The sequence below is a fragment of the Equus asinus genome, chromosome 13 (genome assembly GCF_041296235.1).
Source record: "Equus asinus isolate D_3611 breed Donkey chromosome 13, EquAss-T2T_v2, whole genome shotgun sequence".
Taxonomy (NCBI): domain Eukaryota; kingdom Metazoa; phylum Chordata; class Mammalia; order Perissodactyla; family Equidae; genus Equus; species Equus asinus.
Window position 1 is genome coordinate 42,343,249 of NC_091802.1, and position 24,868 is coordinate 42,368,116.

General features: G+C 55.5%; 1 long non-coding RNA gene and 3 other non-coding genes across 14 annotated transcripts; all 4 read left to right on the forward strand.

Annotated features, from left to right (window-relative positions):
• The first annotated feature begins 12 nt into the window (after positions 1–12).
• Positions 13–23,075, forward strand: LOC123276481 (uncharacterized). 11 transcript variants are annotated; one of them, XR_011493875.1, is made up of 5 exons: positions 13–610; positions 1,291–1,476; positions 15,679–16,000; positions 18,217–20,570; positions 22,416–23,075. It is a non-coding gene; the product is annotated as an uncharacterized lncRNA (long non-coding RNA). The 11 variants fall into 11 exon arrangements; XR_011493872.1 differs by having other exon boundaries at positions 13–473; XR_011493874.1 differs by having other exon boundaries at positions 13–469.
• LOC123276523 (U2 spliceosomal RNA) lies at positions 655–845 on the forward strand. Its single transcript, XR_006513028.1, has one exon. It is a non-coding gene; the product is annotated as a U2 spliceosomal RNA (small nuclear RNA).
• LOC123276522 (U2 spliceosomal RNA) lies at positions 10,324–10,514 on the forward strand. The gene has a single exon (XR_006513027.2). It is a non-coding gene; the product is annotated as a U2 spliceosomal RNA (small nuclear RNA).
• On the forward strand, positions 16,046–16,236 carry LOC139040105 (U2 spliceosomal RNA). Its single transcript, XR_011493997.1, has one exon. It is a non-coding gene; the product is annotated as a U2 spliceosomal RNA (small nuclear RNA).
• Positions 23,076–24,868: the final 1,793 nt, after the last annotated feature.

Genomic DNA, 24,868 nt, shown 5'->3' on the forward strand with positions numbered 1-24,868 from the left:
CCCTCCGTCCTCCGCCCTCCGCCCTGCGCCCTGCGCCCTGCGCCCTCCGCCCGGCGCGCAGGCTGGCCCCGCCGCTCGGGGGGACGCCCCCAAGACCTTCGGCTCCCTGAATCGGTGAGCCCCTCCTCCGCCGCCTCCCAAGCTCGTCTTTCCGCCCGCGGACACCCGATGTAACACGATACAGTCCGGGCGTTTCCGGTGAAGCCGTCTCGCGACCCCGTGTGCCTTCGGGAAACTGTCCGCCGCCAGCTGCCTTCCTCAGGCCCTCTTGCCGCCCGGCCTTCGCGGCCGCGGTGCTGACTTTTCTCTCCGTTGGCACGAAAGAGAAGCCCAGCTCCCGCTGAGGGCGCGCGGAGGCGGCCCGGGAGGTACGGCGGACCCGCCGTAGCCACGCCTCCTCGGGCGGGAAAGGGCGGGGCATGCAGATTCAGAATGGCGTTTCCGTCCCAGAACGACGGGGCAACAACAGGTAGGTAAGTTCTCTTTAAAAATCCGGAGGATTGAAAATCTGCACCAGAGCCGACTGTGTGGTGAATTCTCAGAGGATTGTCGCAGAAGCAAAGGAAGTGAGACGTGGGCTGAGCGTCCGGCGACTCACCGTGAGTTGAAAGTGCGTGGTAGGAGGCCGGCGGCGGGGAGGCCTGGGCGGGGAGTATCGCTTCTCGGCCTTTTGGCTAAGATCAAGTGTAGTATCTGTTCTTATCAGTTTAATATCTGATACGTCCTCTATCCGAGGACAATATATTAAATGGATTTTTGGAGCAGGGAGATGGAATAGGAGCTTGCTCCGTCCACTCCGCGCATCGACCTGGTATTGCAGTACCTCCAGGAACGGTGCACCCCCACGGGGGAATAACAGGGTTTATAAAGAAAGATTGTGAGCGTTTCCGTTTTTCTATTCTGCGAGAGACGTAAGCGTACGCCACGGCTGTGTTTTTGCTTTCTTGTTGTGCGTATGGAACGACGGAAGAAATTTGTTTTTAGAGACTTACCGAGGCTCGAGCTCTGTGTGTGTGTGTGGGTAGTCCCGCAGCTTAATTGTGCACTTTGTTTTGTGCTGCTGTTCGGCGGTCTTCACGAACAGCGCCATACTGAGCGAGGCTCAGTGCAGTGCTTTGTCGGCTCAGCGCAAAACCTAAGGGATGTCACTTCCTCCTGCCTTAGACCTTGGTCTTCTCTGCCCTTTTCCTTCACCTCTCCCCGAATGCTGAAATCCTGCATTTTCTGCAAGAATTTCTTCTCTCTTCTGTCTCCATGCTCTTCCTGTACTCGTTAAAATGCTGCGGGCAGGGTTTTGACGGGGTTCAAGACAGGCTGCCCCAGGACGTGGCGCTCTGGTATCCGAGCTGAAGACGGACAAAGGCTCGGAAGACTCAGGAAGAACATTTGACCTTCCCCCCAAGCTGCTTAAAAGAATTTAACGGAGAAGGCTGTTGATGAACATAATCCGTAACCAATCTGTAAATGACAATGTGGGTGAGTATATTCTGAGCTAAAATGTGAGGACCGTGGCCCAGAGCCTTCCCGAAGGAAGAAAGGGCGCCGAAGAAGTGGGGTGTACAGAGTCGTTGTATACCCCCAAAGAGGATGTTTCACGTGTGATTGAAATGTCCCTTTTACAATAGTCGTGAGGCTGCTCTGTGGGCACAGCGATTGATGGACACAGCCGGTAGGTCTGCTGTCTCGGTGGACACAGCAGGGTGGCAGGTCTGTAGTCTCTAGCTGGGTGGTCACTGGTGAGCTGGGTGCTCAAAGGTGAGCGCAACAGTCAGTTCCTAGCCTAGGGAGAGATGCTTATCCTTAAGGAAATGCCAGTGTGGGCGGAAGTTGCACCTTTATCTTAAGGGCCTTCGTTCTTGCCGTGTTTAAAGCAGATCTACAATGCATGCTCAATGGCCACGTCAGGCCCTTTTGGAAAAACCAAAGTCAGGCCGAATTAAGTTTACACCAAATGGCTTCCTCGTATACTCCACTATATCCTATTGCTTACCATCTCTATTTGTCAAGGCCTGTTCCAGGAAGGAGCTAGAACCATAAGATAGCTATAGTATAATGAAAAATAGGTGTGGTAGAAAGGCAACAAGCAGCCCATTTGGGGCCCAGCAAAAACTTGGTTGACAAACGTTTGCATTGCCATCTCCAAGGAAATTGTCTTCCTCCCCTCTGAAATCCCAAACCACTACCCCCATCCTCCTCCTTTGTCTTTAGCTCAAGATGCGTACTAAGGTGGCAGCTTCGCCCATTCTGGCGAGCTGCTCAGGTTGCCTGGGTTTCTCCCAAGTATACATGTTAATTAACCTTTGATTTCCTCCTGGTAACCTGCCTTTTAAAAAATTTGACCAGCCACGAGAACCGTAGGGAAAAGAAGAGGGCGGGGAGTGGAATTCTTCCTCTTCCGCCGCCATTTCCCGACTGCCCTTCCAGGGGATGTCTCTCCCACATCCATCATTCAGTAGGAACTAGAAAGGGACGGGTGTCCTTGCTCCCTCTTGCTGCTTCCAAGACCGTTCTCACACCAGCCTCAGAACGGAACAGTGGGGCCCGCCCGGTGGCGCAGGGGTTAAGTGCGCACGTTCCGCTTCGGCGGCCCCGGCCCGGGGTTCGCCGGTTCGGATCCTGGGCGCGGACATGGCACTGCTTGTCGAGCCATGCTGTGGCAGGCGTCCCACCTATAAAGCAGAGGAAAATGGGCACGAATGTTAGCTCAGGGCCAGTCTTCCTCGGCAGAAAGAGGAGGCTTGGCAGCAGATATTAGATCAGGGCTAATCTTCCTTAAAAAAAAAAAAAGGAACAGAAACAGGAGCTTCAGTCTCACGTCTTCCGTCTCTACTCCCCGTGTCCCTCCTTGTTGCACTCGCTGGCCTCCACAGCACTCCAATTAATTCCTTCAAGATGTTAATTCCTGGCTTCTCTTGATTTCTCTAACGTTGCTCCTGTCCCAATGTTTCCTGATCTCAATGTCCCACCCCCAAAAGACGATCGTTACCGAGCAGCTCCCGCTGAGAGCCACAAAGATCCAACCTGGAACCGAGGCAAAAATTATGGGCTTCTCACTTCCTTGCGTGTTGACTGTGCCCGGGATTTCGTTTATACAGGTGACTGAGTGACAACAAGGAGAGGTCAGCACCGTTGAAGGAAGTGTCATTACTTATAGTTCCCAAGACAGGGGGGCGTGCCCGTGCCACCCCACACAGAGCCACATGGGGAAGCGCCCGGGAGGCAGGAGAGGAGAAAGCATGGCCTGTATTGAGGAGGGCCGGGGAGGACAGGCCGAGGCAGGGGAGGCAAGTCTGAGCCAGCTTCCGACTGGATGGCTGGGATGTAGCCGGGTGGGCTCTGGGCTCTAGGGGTGGTCTCTCTGTCGGGTACCTGGCTCTGGGGGGACAGCGGGCAGGGGCAAGATGGGCCAGAAGTGTGAGAGTAAATAAAGGAGGGGGTGCGGGCACGGGCTCTGGACTGGTGCGTTTGCACATGAGAGGCGGGCTCGCAGGCAAGTGGGTTACCGTCCCTGGGGATCAGCGAGCCCCGGAGGGGCAGTCTCCTCCAGGCTGGCAGGCCCTCAAGATGCCAAAGCATCCTGAAATATAGAAAGCTTAAAAACATGATGCATACATACAGTTGATAATGATTGCATGGTTTTGTTTGTTTCTTTGCTTTTGAGGAAGATTAACCCTGAGCTAACATCTGCTGCCTATCTTCCTCTTTTTGCTGAGGAAGGCTGGCCCTGAGCTAACATCTGTGCCCATCTTCCTCTCCTTTATACCTGGGACGCCTGCCACAGCATGGCTTGCTGAGCGGTGCCGTGTCTGCACCTGGGATCCCAACCGCCAAACCCCAGGCCGGGAGCGGAACGTGCGCACTCCACCGCTGCGCCACAGGGCCGGCCCCTGTATTGTTTTTTCTAAAGATTGGCACTTGAGCTAACAACTGCTGCCAATCTTCTCTTTTTTTGTTTCTCCTTCCTTTTCTCCCCAAAGCCCCAGTACATAGTTGTATATTCTAGTTGTGAGTGCCTCTGGTTGTGCCATGTGAGACGCCGTCTCAGCGTGGCATGACGAGCGGTGCCACGTCCGTGCCGAGGATTCGAACCCTCAAAACCCTGGGCCGCCGAAGCGGAGCGAGCGAACTCAACCGCTCGGCCATGGGGCCGGCCCCCGATGATAACTGTATTTTGATCTGTCTGATCCAGGGATTACCTAGGGGTGGAGAGTGGAAAGGCACAGAGGGTCCGGGTGGAAGCTTTCCACTCGAGAAGAGAGTGGGACATACACCTCTACTACCAAGGCATCCGCCGCGAGCTCAGGTTCCCGGATGAAGAGCGTAAATTAGGGTTCATCCATTCCAGGAATATTTGTTGAGTGACGACTGTGTGCTAAGACCGGGGAACGGGGCCATAGGCGTGACAAAGACAGACCCCTGCTCTGAGAAAGTTTCTAGTCTCCGAGAGAAAGAAAACAGAACAGTCAGTCATCCTGGATCCACAATCATTTCCTAATCTGGAATCCCTGAAAACCATTTCTTCTCACGAGTTGCCCACGCTCGTTTGTCGGCAAAAGATCCCCTCAAGGGAGGCAAGGCGTCGGTTTCTGTGTATCCTGCCCAATGATAGAAAGAGAGCCTAGAAGTTGATGAGAAGCAGCTGAACGCCCCATCGAAAAGGGGCAAAAAATAGACGGATGATAGATCGTCGGATAAGTTTGGCGTTGGGGAAGGCCATCTAACTGTGACTCAAAATCCAGAAGCCCAACTTTTAGGAAAGATTGATGTACTTGAGTTACAGAAAACCTAAATTCTCTGCAGAACACAAAACATCATACGCGAAGCAAAAGACAAATGAAAAACTGAGGAAAAAATCGCCAATAGATCACAGAAAAGCATAATCACCAATGATATGAGGAGATCCTAGAAACTGACGAGAAACAGCTGAACACCCAGCAGGAAACGGGCAAAGATCGAGAGGTGACAGGGGAAAAGAAACACGGGTATACGCTGGCATCTTCCCCCGGGCTGACCTTACCTCTCCGCGCCCCTGTCTGTCCTCTCCAGTCTGTGGCGCCCGCGCATCCCGCAGACGATCCGTAGGAGTATCGATCCGCTCCCTCCGTGGCATCCTGTACGTGACCAAAAGTGAGGCCATTTCGTTACGCTGAGTGGCCCCCGCCCCTCCGCTGGGTGACTAGTCGCTGCTCTGCACGTACTCTCAAAACGGCCCCGTGCTCTCCCGGTGGATGGGCTCCGCTTACTATGGACTCCCGCATAGCTCGATAAATTAAAACTTTGTTCTGTGAGTTTCTCTCCAGGAACAGGCTGACCACAGGTCACACCTACACAGTATCCATCACAGCTGACAGGAAAATGGAACAGTGTCGTGCCTGCATCCCGTCACGGCCATTTCTGAACCCCCTCCTTACTGCTCATTTCCCCTGTGTAACTGCCTCAAGATTCTGTAATTCTGGAAGAGGGGTTTTTGAGACATGACTCACCCGTCTTCCGATTGGCCGGCTAATCCCATTAAACTTCCTTTCTCCATCTCTAACTCGTTGTGATTAATTGGCTCAGAGGGCGGCGAGCAGAGCGAGCCCATTGCTCGGTACGGGCGCCACGGATGGGGCGGGAAGCTGGGGGCCCGGCACGCCAGGGGCGGCCATGAGACTCTCGGGCTCCCGGGCCCCCCAGTCAGGGAGGGAGGTGAAGCCTCCGGTGAAACGGGGCAGCAGAGTGTTTAGGGGCTCCTGTTGTCCGGGGCGGGCGGGGCGTCCCCTCCAAAGCAGAGGGAAGTTGCTGCCTCTTTGTCCCCCGACCACTGGGAAGGAAGCCCAGGGCCCCGGGAGCCTCTTCCGGTTCTGGAAGCATCACGTTCCACCCCTGCAAGTACACACACCGGTGACGCAAAGGACCTTCAGCTTGGACGCCGGCCCGGAGCGCAGAGGGGCTGTGAAGCCCTCCCAGTGCGTGGGCGGCGGCCCCCCTGCTTGGGCCGCACCACCCGGTGGACCCTGTCATGTTGGGGACAGGGGGCAGGTCAGCCAGGAAGAAATGCTGTGTGGAGTTTATGGCCATCCAGCCACAGTGGAGGATCACAGCGTGGGCCTTCGGGTTCCCAGAGCCAGGCCAGGCCAGGCCAGGCCACCTACAGCGGAGACTTCTCTCCCTTCTGAAGAGCAGCTCCCTGCACGCTACTGGGCCTTGGGAGAGACGGATGTGGACCGCGGGTCCGGGACTGTCCATCAGGCCTCCAGGTCGTGACGTCCGGGGCGGGGCGGGGCCAGCAGCAGCGGCCGAGGCCGCAGCAGGGCCATCAGAAGGTGGACGTGGTAGACCAGGATCCAGCCTGAGCAGGAGGAGGGGCCTGAATAAGAGGCCCTGGACGGGCCGGCCCGGGGGCGCAGCCGTTAAGTGCGCACGTTAGGCTTCTCGGGGGCCCAGAGTTTGCCGGCCCGGAGCCCAGGTGCGGACGTGGCACCGCTTGGCAAAAACCATGCTGTGGTAGGCGTCCCACATATAAAGGAGAGGAAGATGGGCACGGGTGTTAGCTCAGGGCCAGTCTTCCTCAGCAAAAAGAGGAGGATTGGCAGTAGTTAGCTCAGGGCTAATCTTCCTCCAAAAATATATATAAATAAATAAAGAGGCCCTGGACAAGCCACCGACAGGCAGAGTGACCCTGCCAGCCTTTGTGGTTGGCCACCCCAGGCCTGGCACGATGGGCACGTGAACAGTGGGGCCACGATAGTGGCCATGGAGGCCACACGCGGCTGGACACCCCTTCCGGGGGACCTCAATCCCGAGCACGGTGGGGGTGCGAGGGCCCAGCCATTTCACCCCGGGGCCGCGGGGCTCCTCTAGGGGCCGGGGGCGTTTCAGAGCCTCCCTTTGAGCGGCCCAGCCTTGGTCGGGCCGCATGGGTGCCGAGGCTCTCCCCCTGCAGAAACCTGCCTCCGCCCTTCTCCGTCTTTCAAAGCAGTGAGCTCCCCAGCCCCAGTCAGCCGTTCACACCCCTCGCTCCGGCTCGACGGCTTCTTCCCAGACGACCCAACCCTTCCTTCCTCTGTGACTCCGACTCCAAAAGTCAACCTTCTACCAAAACCCAACCGCTCAGTAAGACACGGGCAAAGCTCACACAGCTCACGGGACTAGTAATGAACGTGGTTCTGTAGAGGGAGACGTGCATATTAAAATGGCACTGAGAGAGAACCTATTTTTCTTTCTTTATTTTTGAGGACGATCAGCCCTGAGCTAACACCTGCCACCAATCCTCCTCTTCTTGCTGAGGAAGACTGGCCCCGAGCTAACACCTGTGCCCATCTTCCTCCACTTTTATACGTGGGACGCCTGCCACCGCACGGCCCAACAAGCAGTGCCGAAGTCCACACCGGGGATCCGGACCAGCGAACCGGGGCTGCAGAGGCGGAATGTGCGAACTTAACCACTGGGCCACCAGGCCGGCCCCTGAGAGATTACTTATGACCTGTGAGTTTGGCCCAAACCCAAGAGTCTGATAGCACCGTGGGTTCGGTTAGCCAGGCTGCAGAAACAGGAACAGCTTGAGAACTCTCTGGGTGCTCCTGGAGTCCCCGTCTCTGAGCCGTGGCTCCCCAGTCCTTTGGGGCGCCGGTACCAGGGACCATGAGGGTGCAGCGCCTTAGCGAAGCCCATGGCGCCTGGACGAGGCCCGGTGCCAACCGCAGCTGGGCGGGCCCGGCTGTCTGTGCACGCGGCTCTGAGCAGGCTGGGGGCCTGCCGGCGAACGGGTCCCGGCTGGAGGGAACCAGGCTCCCAGGAGGCCCCTGCGCGCACTAGACGGTGAGGTGAGCAACGTCGACGGGAGCCGCTTCTCCGCCAGGAACGCGATTGTCTGAGGGTCCAAATACCTGGGACAACGTTGACAAAGTGACCACCGAAGAACGCGGGCCCGAGCAGAGGGGGTCTTGGATCCGGGAGGCCCGAGGAGCCGCCGTCCTTAACCACGTGCCAGGCACCGGGTGGGCGAGATTGATGGACTGTCTCGTTCAATCCCGATCCATTCGCTCGTCCATTCGGCAAACAGTCAGGGGCTGAGCGGGCGCCGGTGGAGGTGGAAGTGCAGGAGACAGAGCGGTGGAGGAAGGAGTCCGGGTGGGATCTGCCCGGGGGGTGGCCGGGCTAAGGACAAAGCCCCAGGGTAACGTGTCAGGAGCGGGTCAAGGGGCCCAAAGCTCCGCCTATAAAACGGAGAAGTCCTGGGGATGCGATGGACGGCCCGGTGGCTAGAGTCCATCTCACCGTATTGCATGTTAGAAGGTTGCTAAGAGAGTAAATCTTAAAAGTTCTCATCCGGGCGGTTGAGCTCGCGCACTCCGCTTGGCGGCCCGGGATTGGCCGCTTCGGATCCCCGTGCGGACCCACCGCTTGTTAAGCCACGCTGTGGCCCCCGGCGCGCATATAAAGTGGAGGAATATGGTCACGGATGTTAGCTCAGGGCCAGTCTTCCTCAGCAAAAAGAGGAGGGTCGGCGGTAGATGTTAGCTCAGGGCTGATCTTCCTGAAAAAAGAATGAAAGATGAAGTACGTTCTCATCGCAAGAAAAAAAATCTGTAACTTTGTATGGTGACAGATGGTAATTAGGCTTACGGCGGTATCATTTCGCACTGCGTACAGCTACCGAATGGTTACGGCGTACACCCGACACTAATGTAATCTTATATGTCAGTTATACCTCAAGTTGTTAAAAAACCCATATTTTGATTGACCTCTGACATAATCTCCTTGTACCCAATTCGAGTCAACAAATTTCCTCCACGGGCAAGAAAAAAATAACAAAAACAAAAGACCACCAGGGGCTGGTGCGAGCGACTGGGAAACTCAAAGCCCTCGCTTTGGGTTTTGGGGCGCGAGGGGCACCTGGGGTGGGGGTGGGGGTGTGGCGCGGTGGCTCCCACGGGCCCCACGGGAGGTTTCCTGAGGGCCTGGTGCCGGCCAGAAGTGAGCGGCAGAGACGTCTGCGGCCGCAGGGAGGGCCAGGGCCGACCCACGCCGGGCATTTCCGCAGGGGCCTCGGAGCTGACCTGTCCAGAAGGGGAGCAACGTCCTGGGGGTCCCGCGGCCCCTGGCGCGGCGCTGAGAACCGGGGAGAGGGCGATCGTCCGCTCCCCACGCGAGAGGGGGAAAGCCCAGGAGTCACAGAGCCGAGAGCCCGGGCACGGTCGGGCAGGGACGTGACCGGGGATGTCCCCTGCCCCTAGCAAAACCACCGCGTTCCAGGCCTCGCGCCGGCCGACCCGCGCGTGTCCGACCAGCAACCCTCCTCCCCTCCTGCGCTTAGGGCTTCCCTCTCGTAGACTCCGTCGGTTTAGCGGGACCTGGGCTCCAGACGCGGGCGGTGGTCTTGGGACAGGGTGAGGCCCGCAGGTCAGCCGCCTGGGCTCAAATCCTGACTCGGCTGCCTGCTCGCTGTGTGGCAGCGGACACGTTTCTCAACCTCTCTGGTCTCGGTTATCCCGTCTGCGAAAGGAGCTGATAATAGCTTCAGCCCGCTCTAGGGTCTCGAGGATGCAAGCAGGTTAAGACGTACGAGGGAGTGCAGCGCAGCGCCGGGCGCGAGGCCCCGGTGGGGTGAGGGTTCGTGCCCCGCAGGGCCGACGGAACGGAGGAGTCAGGGAGGTTGGGGCCGCCCGTGGAGCCTCCCAGGCCCTGCAGCTCACCGCAGGCTTCGCGGAGAACCGAGGGAAGAAACGGGCGCCCGCCTGGCGGAGCGGGGGCTCTGGGTCGCGGAGGCTGGGCGCGGGGCCGGGGCGGAGACCGGCGCCCTCGCTCCCGCCCGAGTTCGCTCCCGCCCCAGGTCGGGGCCCCGGCTGGCGGCGCCGGGAGGACGCTCCTGTACCGGACGCACCGCGACGACGCCGCGGCTTGTCTTCGGGAGCGCGCGGACCGCCGTCGTCCCACAGCTCCCTTCCGCGGACGCCCTCCCGCCGCCCGACCCCAATGGCCCCGCCTCCGTCCGGGAGCGGGGCGGCGGGCGGCAGGCGCGGCGGCCTCCAGCGCCCGCGCGGGCTTCCGCGGAAGCCGGGGTGGTGCCGGGCCGACGGGGCCCGGGCGGAGCGCGACCCTGGCGGCCACGCCTCCCCGGGCGGGGCATGCAAAGAGCGCCGGGGCCTCCCGGGGAGGACCGGAGGGCTCGGAACCGGGTGGGAACGTGGACCGGGAGTGCCGAGGACAAGGCGGCGGCGCCGCGGCCGGAGGGAAGCGCCGGCGGGCGAGCCGAGGGTGTGGCCCGAGGGCGATGCGGCTCGCCGTGACTTGAATATGGATGACAGTGCGACGGCGACGGCGAGGGGACAGGCTACGGGCATCGCTTCTCGGCCTTTTGGCTAAGATCAAGTGTAGTATCTGTTCTTATCAGTTTAATATCTGATACGTCCTGTATCCGAGGACAAAATATTAAATGGATTTTTGGAGCAGGGAGATGGAATAGGAGCTTGCTCCGTCCACTCCGCGCATCGACCTGGTATTGCAGTACCTCCAGGAACGGTGCACCCCCTCGGGGGCAGAAAGCAGTGTTGGCAACGACAGGCTGGTTGGGCTCTGGGGCGGTTACAACTGTTTCTCTGGTTTTTGCGACTGGTTACCAAGCGTAGTCTTTTTGCTGGTTCGGTTGCTTTCTGCTTCCTGTGTGCGCTTGGGGGTTTCCGGCTCTCTCATGTAGAAGATGGTGTCTTGAGTCTTAATCTGTTGCTTAGGGTGTGGACGGAAACCTCGGCAACACGGCCCCGGCGGTAGACGTCCGTCTAAGGTTAAATTCCTTTGTTTCGGGGCCGCCCCGTGGCCAAGTGGGTAAGATCGCGCGCTCTGCTTCGGCCACCCAGGGTGTCGCCGGTCCAGGTCGTGGGCGCGGACATGGCGCTGCTCATCAGGCCACGCTGAGGCGGCGTCCCACACGCCCCAGCTAGGAGGACCCGCAACGAAAATATACAACTATGTACCGGGGGGGCTTTGGGGAGAAAAAGCACTTAAAAAAAAAAATTTCTCTGTGTGTTTCGAATCATGCGAGAGAACCAGCGAACTTCTGTCCAGCTCTCTTGTTAGTGACGTCTAGCCCCCCGGGCTCTCCCTCGCGGGACTCCGGGCACCTGCCGCGCGGTGCCGCGACCCGGCGGAGCGAGGCCCCGGGAGCGGAGGTCACGCGCCGCGGGTCGAGCGGTGAGTCGCCTTTGCCGGCAGTCGCACCGCAGGGGCCGGGCCTGGAGCCGAGTGGTCGGGCTCCAGAGTCCCCGAGGGGCGCGTCTGAGGCGTCCCTTCCACGGGGGACCGCCCGTGGTCGCCGTCATGTGTCTGCCGCCCCCTGTGCAGCCGCCAGGATCAATCCCGTCACACTCTGTCCCGGGGTGTGTCGGCCACCACAGGGAGGTGCGGGGCTCCCCCTCAGCTCTCGTCGGCGCCTCCCCCACCCCGGCCTCCTGAAACTCTCTCAGCCGCCTGCCACCTCTCCCGTGTATTCGCCGCCTCTTCTCTCGAGTGTTGTCTTCATCCGCCTGCTTGACCTCGCCCTCCGGCCCCTGAGGTTGGCCCAGGCCGACAGGGTGGGGACGAACAGTTTCTGGTAGAAATACATCAGGCGGATGCGTTGTGAATAGGTGGGCGCCGCCTCCCATTTAGGTGACTTAAATCCCGTTCCTTCCTGTAGCCCTAGAATCTCTCTGCCGGACCCCTACCGCCCAGAAGAGACGACAGGCCGATGGGGTCACGCCTCCAAAGGCCTTCCCTGAGAGGGAGGGAAATTCGGCCGGGGAGCTGTGTGGCGGTGTTGATGCCCTTTGGCTGCACGGCGGGCTCTCCTGGGGGCTCGATGAAATCAGACGCCGTCCCAGCAGCACCATACGGCAACGGGATTGGGATCTCTGGGGTGGGGGCCCGAGGGTTTCCGGCGCACGGTGTGCCTCCGGGAAGCACTCCTTGGAGCCTCCGGTGAAGACTCTGCCGGTCAGCTTCCTGCGAAACAACGGATTTTCCACGACGGTGAAAGCGTTCGGCGCGCTCCTGCAAAGCCAGTCACGAGTGGGTTTCCGACAGTCCCAGGCCGGCTTCGCGTTTAACACACCGGAGGCGCTTGGCAAGCGGTGTGGGAACGAGGCCATAGTGAATTCCCTGGTTCTGTCACAGGCAGAGGACCACCCGGCCCTAGCAGGTGTGAAGGAAACGGGGACCCCTCTCCCTGGTCTGACGGGCGAATCTAGCCAGCGAGCTGCAGAGGCTTAAAGTCAGTAGGCCGGAAAGCCAAGCTGTCCTGTGAGGCAGCCGTGCAGGCCTGGCAAGCCTGTGTCTAGACGACCTTGCAACCCCTCCCCCCGTGACTGAAGACGCCAGCGGGATGCATCAGCAGCGGAAGAGATGGCGGGTACCTCCCTCTCACGTTGCCCGGCTGCGGTTCCCAGAGACTGAGGGAAAGAGTGAGGACCCTGGTCCTTGCCCCCTGCCCACGCATAGATAGCACTGACCTTACAGGCCCCGTGTCACGTATCACCAGAAAGTTCTCGTTGTCCTTGCAAGATGACTATCAGATGTGTAGGCCCTTTCCTGCACCTACCCTGCTTTGTTAACAGGCGTGTGAACTGCGCTCAGACCTGGAGACCTCAGAGTCCTCTGGTGGACCGTTTCCTAGGCTTCGACCTCCTCGCTTTGGTTACCGAATAAGCTCCTTTAATTCACCTTCCCCCAGACTCTCTAGTTCAGTCCACACGGGGAGGCCTTGGGACCCGTGTGGGAATACGTTGAGAGCCAGTCCCGTAGCTTCTGTGTTGAGCTGCCCTCTGCGGGACCGGATGCACCTCCTCCCGCCCCCCACCACCGAATTTGTTTTGGATGTTGAGACGGATGACACCACACACGAACCAAGAGGGTATGAAAAGGTTTATAACTCACACGATGAGGCTTTCCGGGGAGAGCCGGGTGGCTCCCAGGCAGATTTGGAACCCAAGGAAAGGAGACCGGGCTGGTGTTTTTATGGTGGGGAGCGGACGGAGGACCCGGGGTAAGGCTTTCACATCAGCTTGCCCGGCCGGGCGCAGGGCGGGAGGGGCAGAGGGAGTGGCGGGGCTCGAAAGCTGGCGGCCCTCAAACATCAAAACGAAGTCAGACTAGTGCTCGCTGCTTTCTGCTCCATGAAATGGGCGTGGAAAGCCGCCTTCCACGGGCACCGTACAGATGAAAGGGGACCTTCGTGACCCCGCCTTCCACAGCAGACAGTCAACAAACGTCCGTGGGATCAGAGTCTGATGGCCAGCCAGCAGCCTCTTGGCATCTGCAGACGATGGTTCCCCAACTGAACGGCCTCGGTCTCATCTAAGGAGGGCCCCAGCCAGAGCCAGGGTGGGGCGAGGCGGGGGTGTGGGCTCCCGTGAGAGGCTGAACCAGCTGGCCTAGTCTGGGATGTGAATGAGTCTGCGAGGGGACCGACCTGGGGGTGGGGGTCGATTACGGTAGGAAAGAGCCCACGAGAAGCAAGCTTTCCCTGAGGCAGTTCCGAGAGGCCCAGATCATAACCTCGAGGTGGCTGGGCAGGCCGGCGGGGTGCGCACCGGTCCCCTCATTTGCCCACGCTCTTGCCTCAGGCTCCAGTGCCCAGCTTCCCTCCTCATGTCAACATGCACCCCCCCGCCCCCCCCCCCTTGGTAATTCTGACTTGTCCTATGAGCCCTCTCGGATGTCAGGAAGGCCTTCCAGATCCAGCTGGCTTCCTGATCCGTCCCACCTTCTCATTTATTGGGGGTGTGTCGCATGCTCCCGCCTGTAGGGAGAGACACAGAGCCAAACGGGAGAGGCCTCGGGCCTCAAGGGGGTCACGACCAGCGTGGGAGCCACAACCACGTGTTCATCTGTCACGGTCCCCGCCTCCTCATCGAACCTCGAGTTCTGGCCATTGGGGCAAGCGTCGTAGTCCCGGTCCTGGGCCGGCCGGTCCTCGGAGTCAGGAACGGCGTCTGGCCCATCTCTACTTCCAGGACCAAGCGCAGGCCCTGGCGGGTCAAGGGTCAAGTCACAGGTGATCGATGACCGTTCGTTAGGTTGAAACCGGCGGTGATGGCAGGAGGCCCAGAGTCTGGTGGGGTCAGACCCCGGACCCCAGCTCCGACACTCGTAGCTGTGTCTTCCTGAGCAAATCCGTTTCCCCAGGGTAGAGACAGGAGCTTTATCACTCGGCCTCCTGTTTGGTGGGAGGGTCCGTCCACTCCGTGGTGCCTGTCCCTTCCGGAACCGGCACGCATCCCTTCTCCCGAGAGAATTGTTAACCCTACCCGCGCCCCCCACTTGACCGCGAACGCCCAGGGGGCAGGGATCGGAGCACAGTCACCTCTCAGTGTCGGGCTCTGTCTGATGGGTGCGCAGCCGTCATCTGCCTGGAGGGGATGGGTCAGTCCGCGGGTGGACTCCCCGAATCAGAGGTGGTTAGGTCAGTGTGTTCTGCTACTTTTTAAAGGAGTCTTACAGAAATGTGTGTGCGACACAGTTTAGGACGAAAGGTGGCAAGTCAAATGGGTGCAGGGGAAATTCACTCATTTACACTGTACTCCGGAGTAAATACCGACCGGCTCGAAGACTTCGAAGTTCAGGAAGAGGAAGAAAACGAGCCAGAGGAAGACTTAGGACATCATTTTATAACCTCATGGGTGAAGTCCTCTCTAACTGTGACTCAAAATCTGAAAGCGACTTTTTAAAAGTTGACAAATATGATGATATAAAAAAAAACCACACAACTTTCGATGGAACCTTAAGCAAATGGAATCATCACCTTAAGTAAAGCCAACAGCCAGATGTCCGATGGGAGAAAATATTCACCGCTTCTTACATGACCTACGAAGGGCCGGCCCTCTTAATGCGTAAATTGTGGCTCCAAGCCCTTCTGATGGAGCCCGACCGACCGACCGACGGACGAGCCGGCAAAGCCCCGCAACAGGGAGTCCACAGAAGGAAAGTAAACGCGTCCCTCCAGCACGGGAGAGGACGCTCAATCTTACCCCTGATTAGGGAACTGCCGACCAAAACTGCGCCCAGGGACCATTTCCACCTGTAAGAGCGAACCCTCCCGCTGGCCCCCACCCATTCCAAGGAACGTAATCCAGGACGTCCCCTTCTCAGGACGAAACCACCCGGGGAGGGGCCCGCCCCGCGGCGTAGTGGTCAAGTTCGCGTGCTCGGCTTTGGCGGCCCGGGGTTCACAGGTTCGGATCCCGGGCGTGGACCTAGCACTGCTCGCCAAGCCATGCTGTGGTGGCGTCCCACATAAAATAGAGAAAGACTGCATAGATGTTAGCTCAGCGACAATCTTCCTCAAGCAAAAAGAGGAAGATTGGCAACAGATGTTAGCTCAGGGCCAATCTTCCTCAAAAAAGGAAAGAGGGAAGGAAGGAAGGAAGGAGAAGAAACCACCCGGGGAGTCGAGCAGAAGACGGCTCAAAGAACAGGGACGCGAGCAGAGAGGTCCTGAGTAGGGAGGAGTGGGGGTGGGGGTGGGGGTGGGGGTGGCTGAAGAGCCGTCACCATCGCGCCGTGCCCGGGCACTGGCTGAGCGAGTCGGAGGCAAGATCTCATTCACTGAACGGTTGTTGGGGGTGCAGTACGTGCGGGGAGGTGGAGAGGTGGGGAGGTGGGCAGCGGACTAAACCAAGCTCGCCGTGCCAGCTCTTGCTTCCCGGTCTTCCTTCCCCGCAGCCGCCCCTCCTCTCCGGTCTTTGCGCCCCGGGGACGCGCCAGCCGGGCTTGGGCTCCCCGCGCGCACAGGCGGTCCGGAGGGTGGAGTCGGCCCGCGGTAGCCGCGTCTCCTCGGCGGGCAAAAGGCGGGGCATGCAGATTAGAAGCGGCTGTTCAGCGCGAGAACGACGGAGCAACCAGGGATCCAGAATTTCCCGTTAAAACTGTAGAGAATGAAAAATCTGCACAAGAGCCGACTGCCTAGCGATTCCCACGGTGCTGTCAAAGGAGCAAAGGAAGGGAGACCCGGACTGAGTGGGCGGCGACTCGCCGTGAGCTGAAGGTGCGTGCTAGGCGGGCGGCGGCGGGGAGGGGACGGGCGACAGGCATCGCTTCTCGGCCTTTTGGCTAAGATCAAGTGTAGTATCTGTTCTTATCAGTTTAATATCTGATACGTCCTCTATCCGAGGACAAAGTATTAAATGGATTTTTGGAGCAGGGAGATGGAATAGGAGCTTGCTCCGTCCACTCCGCGCATCGACCTGGTATTGCAGTACCTCCAGGAACGGTGCACCTTCTCTCCCTATTGTTCGTGTACTAAGTATAGACTGCAGCCTCCCGGTTCTCACTTCTTTTTCCAGGCTGGCTTTTATTTCGCTTGCACGTGTAGCTTTTTTTCCCTTTGCTTTCTGCTACTTGTGTAAACGGCCTGCGTCCTTCCGCGCTTCTCTGTTTTTCCTCGTCGTTCCCGCGAGATTTCGCGTTTCTTTGCGACGCCGCGTCCGGGGCCGGTGAGTAGATCACGCTGCCTCCGCCGGCGCTCGCTTTTCCCAGGCTGCGGTTTGGCTGCTCTTGGCTCTCGCGTTCTTTAACCAAGTAACGGGCGAGTGTCTCCGGTACCCATTCGTACTGGGTGTCGTTGGCGGCCGAGAGACTGAAATTGCGTGAGCTCCTGTAATCGCCGCAACCCCAAATCCGGACATCGGTATCCTCCGACGGGGGGAGGCGGTGTCTCCGGGGAACACACTTGAGTGACTGGCAGGGCCAAGGCTGCAGCTGGCTCGGAGGCTCCACGCCCCTCGCCGTTCAAGCCCGCCTGTCAGGAGGTGCGTACACCTTTCGTGGTCGGCCGCTGCAGTCCTGCTCTCCGAGAGGACCCCCTATGCCCGTCTGTCACAAGAAGCCTGCGCCTCCCAGCTCTTCCCCGTTTCCAGTCTCTTACCCCATTAGGCTCTCTGCGTCCTTTCGGACCTCTTCTCCAACCCCGCTCCCGTTCCTGAAACCTTGTGCTTCTCGCTGTCGTCCACCCCGCCACCCACCCCCCACCCCCACCCCCACCACCCCCAATTCTCAGTCTCCCTTCGCTGCTTGCTCTAACCTTCCCCTGAGGACATGCGTTCCTGGAGCCTGCTCACCCGGTGGCTGTTTGCTCTCTCCACCCCTCATTCCACTGGGCCTTGCTTCACGTCCCTTAGAGACCACCCTCCTCTTCCCTCACTGCCCCCCAGACAAGCGTTGAGTCGCACACCACCAGAATATACCCTCCACTGCCTCTCCTTGTTCCTGTCGTCTGTCCAGCCGCCGGTCACTCCCCTGGAGATTTTAGCTCCTGGCTCCCTGTCTCTGCCCAACACACTCCTGTCGTCATTCTCGGTGTTCTCAAAGGCGCGCAGATGATCCTGCCGAAGCCCTGGCCTCTCAGTTCCTTGCCCTCGCCTCTACCCAAGCCACTCATTCTCCTGGCCCGACCCGCGATCTTGTCATTACCAACGGCTATAACCCCGTCCACTTCCAGCATCGCACTCTCCAGTCACCCTCTTCGACCTCCCTCTGCTACCCTTTGGTACCTGCCACCTTTCACTGTCCCTTCTCCCCCACCCCCCACCCCCAATGTCCCTGCATCCCCGTTGACCCAGATGAATTTCCTTGCACGTACCCTCAGCTCCCTTGCCACGTCCCTGCTCTGTCATACTCACGTGGCCAACCTCCACCTCTCTAACTACCCTGGGCTGCACCTGTGCCACTGAACGTCGCTGGCCCCAAAGCATACAACCGGGTGGAGCCGGCTCACCTTAACTCTCGGTATGCGCGGGGAGCGGGGGGTACTGACAAGGACATCAACATTTGCTATCCGGGATCCCACGGGCCCTTATGCAAGACGGGCCTTTTTTCCTTTCTCTCTCTCTTTTTTTTTTTTTTTAAGATTTTTATCTTTTTCCTTTTTCTCCCCAAAGCCCCCTGGTACATAGTTGTATATTCTTTGTTGTGGGTCCTTCTAGTTGTGGCATGTGGGACGCTGCCTCAGCGTGGTGTGATGAGCAGTGCCATGTCCGCGCCCAGGATTCGAACAAACGAAACACTGGGCCGCCTGCAGCGGAGCGCGAGAATTTAACCACTCGGCCACCGGGCCAGCCCCAAGAAGGGCCTATTTTTATATTTGCGTCTTTTTGTGAATGACTTATAGAAGTAAAAATAACGGATAGTGGGAAACGACTTTGTTGAAAATTGACGTAAGAATTTAAACATAGCAAACCCACATCTTCCCCTCATATTTTCCAGGTTTTGAAGGTCTAAATACGTGAATCCGGCGACATCCTCCAAATGCCATGAACTGCTCATGGACCGTCAGGCCCAGCCCCGTGAAATACTGCTTCCCGATTGCAAATGCATCACTGATAGGTTCTAGCTTATCCCTACTTCTGGTTCTTCTTGCACTTACATGGTCAAAACACAATAGTCGAGGAATTTTTTTAAACCCTTGGTCGCTCATAATTCTGTCGAATTGCAAATTCTGGACTTTGGGAAAATTCATCTAGGATATTGCCATTTGAAGACGTGCAGCCTGAGATTTCACTTATATATAATCCCTGTCACCACCCTCATTAGAGTCCAGTCCTTTGCTTTCATCTTCTGATTCGTCTAATAGTCTAATAATTCATCTGCTAGAAACACGCTCCTCTGTCAGTTTTCTTTCCTTTGCCATTATGGCCGGGGGTGGGGCAGATTTCCGAATTCTCGGCTGTGTTCAGAGAAAGCAAAAATCAGACTACAAAGAGCTGTCTCCCATCTGCTTGTTTACCTTCCTGAAAGAGGATTTGATCGATACCTTTTCTTAGCGACACAAGAAGAAAACTGAAGGATCACGCCATAGGGACGACTCGCTCCACTGTTGCATCAATCCTGTAAGGGACTCCTTCATTCCTCCATTTCGTTAGTCTTGTAGACTTTTCCGTTATAGTTGGGGGTTGGTGAATAGCTGCAGAAAAAAAATATTCCTAGGATGATGAAACAGTAAGTTTTTTCGAGAGAGAGGGAAACTAAGATCGCTAAGATCCTGTGATGCATCTTAGATTTTGCGAGAGACAAAAGCAGCCCCGGGAGCTGGCCTGCCACCCACAGCTAGGCCGTGGTGGTCTCCCGGTGAATGTAAACGATCTCACAGAACGTCACCGTCAGACAAGGCCGCTATGTGACCGTGATGGATCAAGACAGAAATAAGACCACTCCGTAGTCACGTCCGAACTCAGACAAAGAAGAAGAATATAGTGTCCAAACGAGAAAATTGACCAAACACCCCCCCCCCCATCCTCGATGCTCTAATATGGGTAACTGCTGCTACTTTACCAGTTACAGCTTTGGCTATGGCCCTATTCTTCCCTCCTTCTGGGTAAGATTTGTTCAGCTACCCAGTCACAGAATTACCCCCAACTTCCTGAGAACATCTGTAGGGGAGGAAAAAAGTCTTTTCCCTTCTACCCTTCTATGTTCTCCACGGTTAGGGCTTTGTAACAAAAGACAGATCAATGAGAGAAAAATAAACAGAAGTTTATTAGCATGTGTATCTCATATATACGTGGGAGCAACTCAGGGATGAGTAACTCAAAGGGGTGGCTAGAACTTGGGCTTATATAGCTGATAAAAGAAAGAGAAAAGAACGAGGCCAGAGTCGACGTGATGATTACCATGACCGCCTCAAGGCTGAACTATGGGCAGAAATAAAAACCTACATTTTAACCTTCACTGTCACCAGATGGCCGGAGAACAACTTGGTAGTATTTCCCTGCAGTTAGAACATTTAGAAAGCCCCGGACACAAGATAAACTGTAGCTGAAAAGGGTGACCAATCAGAACTGGACTCAGCCTTAACCTTGCGTACTCTGCACCTTTTACCTTTAAAACCTGGCCACCCCAAGACCGAGGCAGCACAGGTGTTAGCTCAGGGCTAATCTTCCTCAGCAAAAAATAAAAAATAAAAGATAATTGTATTTCCAACTTGGGGCATGCCTTCCACAGTCTCCAGTGATCAAGGCACCTGCGTCACTGAGCAAACCGTGCAAACTTTAATGAAAATCCTTTAAACTTCTTGGACTTTTAAACTTCTTGGCTCCTATCATCCTCAATCATCAGGCAAAGTTAAGAAAGTTAATGGAAAAACTGGATTCAGGCAGAAGAAATCTTAAATTGCATGGGGCTATGTGAATTGAGGAAGACGTTCTAATGTTTTGCTTTTCCAGATTTAAAGAAATCTTTTCTCTTAAGCTAAATATGACTTATAGCAATTTGTAAGCAGAATTGAAGCGTTGATCTTTTTCTCCCTACCTGATCCCTCCAGAATTTGGAAACTCTTGATAAGTGAGTGTTCTTATTTTTCATGGCAATATGATTGTTTGCATAAGTTCGAATAGAATCTGTTATCCTGATAGCAGCACACGGCTGGAAACACTGGTTATATTACCAAGGCTTTGACTGGAATGTCATGTTAAACAAACAAACAAGAAACCCCCAAAACATGCATAGACTCGGATATGACCAAACAGCTTTAAGGAACAAGGATTGACTTTATGGAACAAATAAAGCCACTTGGAAATATTGGCCTGGTACCTTGCTTATAGGGTTCCCAGCAACCTTACCAGGTGAGTAAAGAAGGTCACTTCCCTGGCAGGTGCAGGAACCTCAGGCTATTTGGGGGACCTCGAAAAGAGAGGGCTTCACCCAAACGTGTAGGCATTGCAGGTGAGGTCTAATGACAAGTCCTTGACTTGGCTTTCCTGGCCTCGAGAGGCTTTTAAAGTTCAATCTGAGATTCCTTATGAAAGGTTCCAGCAAAGCAGATTTAAAAGAGCCCGTATTAGGGCCGGCCCGGTGGCACAGCGGTTAAGTTCGCACGTTCCGCTTCAGTGGCCCGGGGTTCGCCGGTTCGGATCCCGGGTGCAGACATGGCACCGCTTGGCAAGCCATGCTGTGGTAGGCGTCCCACATATAAAGTGGAGGAAGACGGGCACGGATGTTAGCTCAGGGCCAGTCTTCCTCAGCAACAAAGAGGAGGATTGGCAGCAGATGTTAGCTCAGGGCTGATCTTCCTCAAAAAAAAAAAAAAAAGAGCCCATATGATCCATTGCTATTCTTGCTGTACTTGTGTGAATAATTGGGCCAAGTTTATTAAAACTAGACTTATTTTGCAAACCAATGAGTCTTAATGTCACTATCTTTGGTAAAAAAAAAAAAAAAAAAAGAGGGTGATTTTAGAGAGAAAAATTATGTTCCGGTAAAAACTATAACACACATTTGTGGATAATAGATTCTAGCTCTGTTAATTGTCTTTGAGCTTTTTGTTTCCTGCCTGTAAACCGGACTGGATCCTGAATCCTTCTAGTTTCCTCCAATATCTGATACACATCAAACTAACGTTTTCCGTTTTTTCCATCCTTTTCACTTGAAGTCATTAAAAACTGAAGCCACCCTTTTTTCCCGAGGCCCTGAAAACTGAAACTGGACGGCTTGGTGTAAACTTAAGAGAGATCACCACGATGGCCCATGTTTAGAGACTCTTCATGTGTGTTGCTGTATAGGCCACTTAAAAGCTTTATCTGAACACCCAATGACATCATCAGAGACATTGCAAAATGCAAAGGCTGTTTCGACCCTGACATCTGGAAATCTTTTTGACTGGCCATCCCCTGGGCTGAGAAATTAACTTGTAATTGGCTCCAACCATTAACCTTGTTTTTCTTTTGTTCGTCAGATTTCACTTGAGTTTCCAGGCCCAACCTTGATTGGTTTACAGGCCTCTTCTCTTGGATTCCCCAAGGATTGAGATCCATTATGGAGGGGATACTAAAATTTGGGCTGTGGGCTGGCCCGGTGGCACAGCGGTTAAGTTCGCACGTTCCGCTTCAGTGGCCCGGGGTTCGCCGGTTCGGATCCCGGGTGCAGACATGGCACCGCTTGGCAAGCCATGCTGTGGTAGGCGTCCCACATATAAAGGAGAGGAAGACGGGCACGGATGTTAGCTCAGGGCCAGTCTTCCTCAGCAAAAAGAGGAGGATTGGCAGCAGTTAGCTCAGCGCTAATCTTCCTCGAAAAAAAAATTAAATTTGGGCCGTCTAAGATGTGTGGTCGTCTATGTAATTATAAAATATGAACTTAAGTGTTGTTCCAAAGCCCTTGATCAGGGCACTAAAATGTTAGTCATGCAGAGCATTCCCCGCTCTCCCCACCTAGCAACCCAAAATATTTTAAAGTAAAGGTGAAAGGATTTCATTTCTCTGACCCTGATCTTTGCCCTTGCACAGCAGGAAGTAGCTGGCACGGTCTTCGCCCCCATTCCGCAAGATTGAGGAGTGATCATAAGACAGTGGGGATTGAAACCGAGAATGACAGAGTTAAAATTTTCCCTGGATTAGGGTGAAACCATGCCTGTTACCCACAAGGCTGACGTGGGAAACAAAGTAACCAAAGTTTCTGGGCTTGTTTTGCAGAACAACAGGAGGACTGCTGCTAAGAGAGCAACTTGCTGACAGCCTCCCTCACCTGACTAAGGATTGCACAGCGGTGTCTGGACGCCACCCTGCCACTGGCAAGCCACATGATGCTGACTCAAGCCACCACCTACGTTCAGCCCATGCTGCACTCTGATGCCTCCTACACGGGACTGGATGGGGCCCAAACAGCCGAGGGGGCACCTGGGCATCAAGGGACCTGAATACTCCCCAAATTGATCAAAGGTGTCGCCCTGGCAAACCTATGATTAAGAGGGGGAAATGACAAAAGAAAGAGATAAGAACGAGGCCAGAGTCAACGTGACCCCCTCAAGGCTGAACTATGGGCAGAAATAAAAGATTACATTTTAACCTCCACTGTCACCAGGACGGCCGGAGAACGATGCGGTCGTTTTTCCCTGCAGTTAGAACACTTAGAAAGCCCCGGGCACAAGACAAACTGTAGCTGGAAAGGGTGGCCGATCAGAGCGGGACTCAGCCCTAACGTTGCATACTCTGCACATTTTTGCCTTTCCAACCTGGCCACCCCGAGACCGGGGGGGTGGGAGGCGGGGGGTGCTCACCTATCAACTTGCGAGTTGAGGCATACTTCCCTGGTTTGCAAACGTTTAATAAAGCTTCTCTTTTCTTTAAAACTTATCTTTGCCTCATCAAGCTGCTCATTTGGGTTAACACAGCCTCTTAAAACAAAAGAAACAAAGAAGCAAAAAAACCCAGTAAGTTTCCAGACAAGTGACAAGACAAAGGGAAAGGACTTTGAGTTTCTGGGGTGGCAAACCGTGGAAAGGTAAATATGTGGGGAATGATGGAAGATAAGGGCTAGTCACCAACGTTTGTTGTGCAGAGCCCTCTGGTGCCAGTCTCTGGGCTGATAAGGGTCTAGAGTTGTCGGTGATTAACTTCTGTACAAATTTGTGTCCTGCTTTTAGGCAAATAGGGGGAGGGCAGAGAGCTTTTCTCCTGTCTGCTTCAGCTCAAAGTAATCCTTATGCCAATCCTTATGGCATGTTTTGGGGGGGGGGAGCGGGGGCGGAGGGGGCGGGCAAATCCTGCTACCCTTCACATCCCATCCAGAGGAAGGGCTCGCTTACTTAAACTCTCCCCAAACCCCCATATAATAAGCCATTCCCGACACCCTCTTACTGAGATGCCCCACGGTTCCCCGCGGCGTGTGTCCTCTCTCGTTCTGCTACAAGAAATAAACCCAACTCGGTTCACTACGGGTGTGTTCCTGGTGGTCTTTGGCTGGGTGGTGTAGACAAGTTATTACAAGGGTCCGCCAATGGACCCTCGTGGTAATTCCAAGATGGAATGAGTTTTATTCTGTTTAAAAAGCAAAGCAAAGTCTCCCCTCTTTTCGTTGGAAGACCTATAAAAGAGAATGTAAGTCACGAAATATCAGTATTTACGAACAGAACCGCTCAAAAAAGAAACTTAAAAAAGAGAGAGCCAGAGAGAAAAGGTTGTTGATCTCATGTCTTGAAAAAAAAAAAAGAACACCTCCCAGGGGTGGGGCCGGCCCAGTGGCGCAGTGGGTAAGTGCGCATGTTCCACTTCAGCGGCCCGAGGTTCGCTGGTTCGGATCCGGGTGTGGACATGGCACTGCTTGGCAAGCCATGCATGCTGTGGTAGGCGTCCCACATATAAAGTGGAGGAAGATGGGCACGGATGTTAGCTCAGGGGCCAGTCTTCCTCAGCAAAAAGAGGGGGATTGGCAGCAGATGTTAGCTCAGGGCTACTCTTCCTCAAAAGAAAAAAACGAAAAGCAAAACTCCCAGGGCAAGACAGGTTGGTAAAAGCCTAGAGGGATAGATAGATTTGTATCTGCATCTGTACATGTGTACGTGTATACAACACACAACAGTAAGAGGATGTCAGGTGGTGGGTGTTCACTGTAAAATTGTTTCAACGTAGCTGTGTGTTTGAAAAAAAGAAAAAGAAAAGAAAAAAGTGTCAGCGAAAATAATCCATAACCAATCTATAAATCAGAATTGGGGTGAGTTTATTATGAGCCAGATCTGAGGACTAGCTCAGCCAGGGGGTCTTCCTTCCCCAAGAAAGGAAGGGCACCAAAGAAGTGAGGGTGTACAGAGAGGTTATATACCCTCAAAGAGCATGTATCACATGTAGTTGTTTTACAAATGTCGCGAGATTGCCCTGTTGGCACAGGGATTGATGGACACAGCAGGTAGTAGGTCTGCCGTCTGGTGGACACAGCAGGGTAGCAGATCTGTTTTCTCGAGCTGGGTGGTCACAGTGTGGGCGCAGCAACCAATTCCTAGCCTAGGGAGTGATGCTCGTCCTTAAGGAAATGCCAGTGTGGGGGAAGTTGCATCTTTATCTTAAGGCCATTTGTTCTTGTCTCTGGGGCATAGCAAATGCTTAAAGCAGATATGCAATGCGTGCTCAAAGGCCACGTCAGGCCCTTTTGG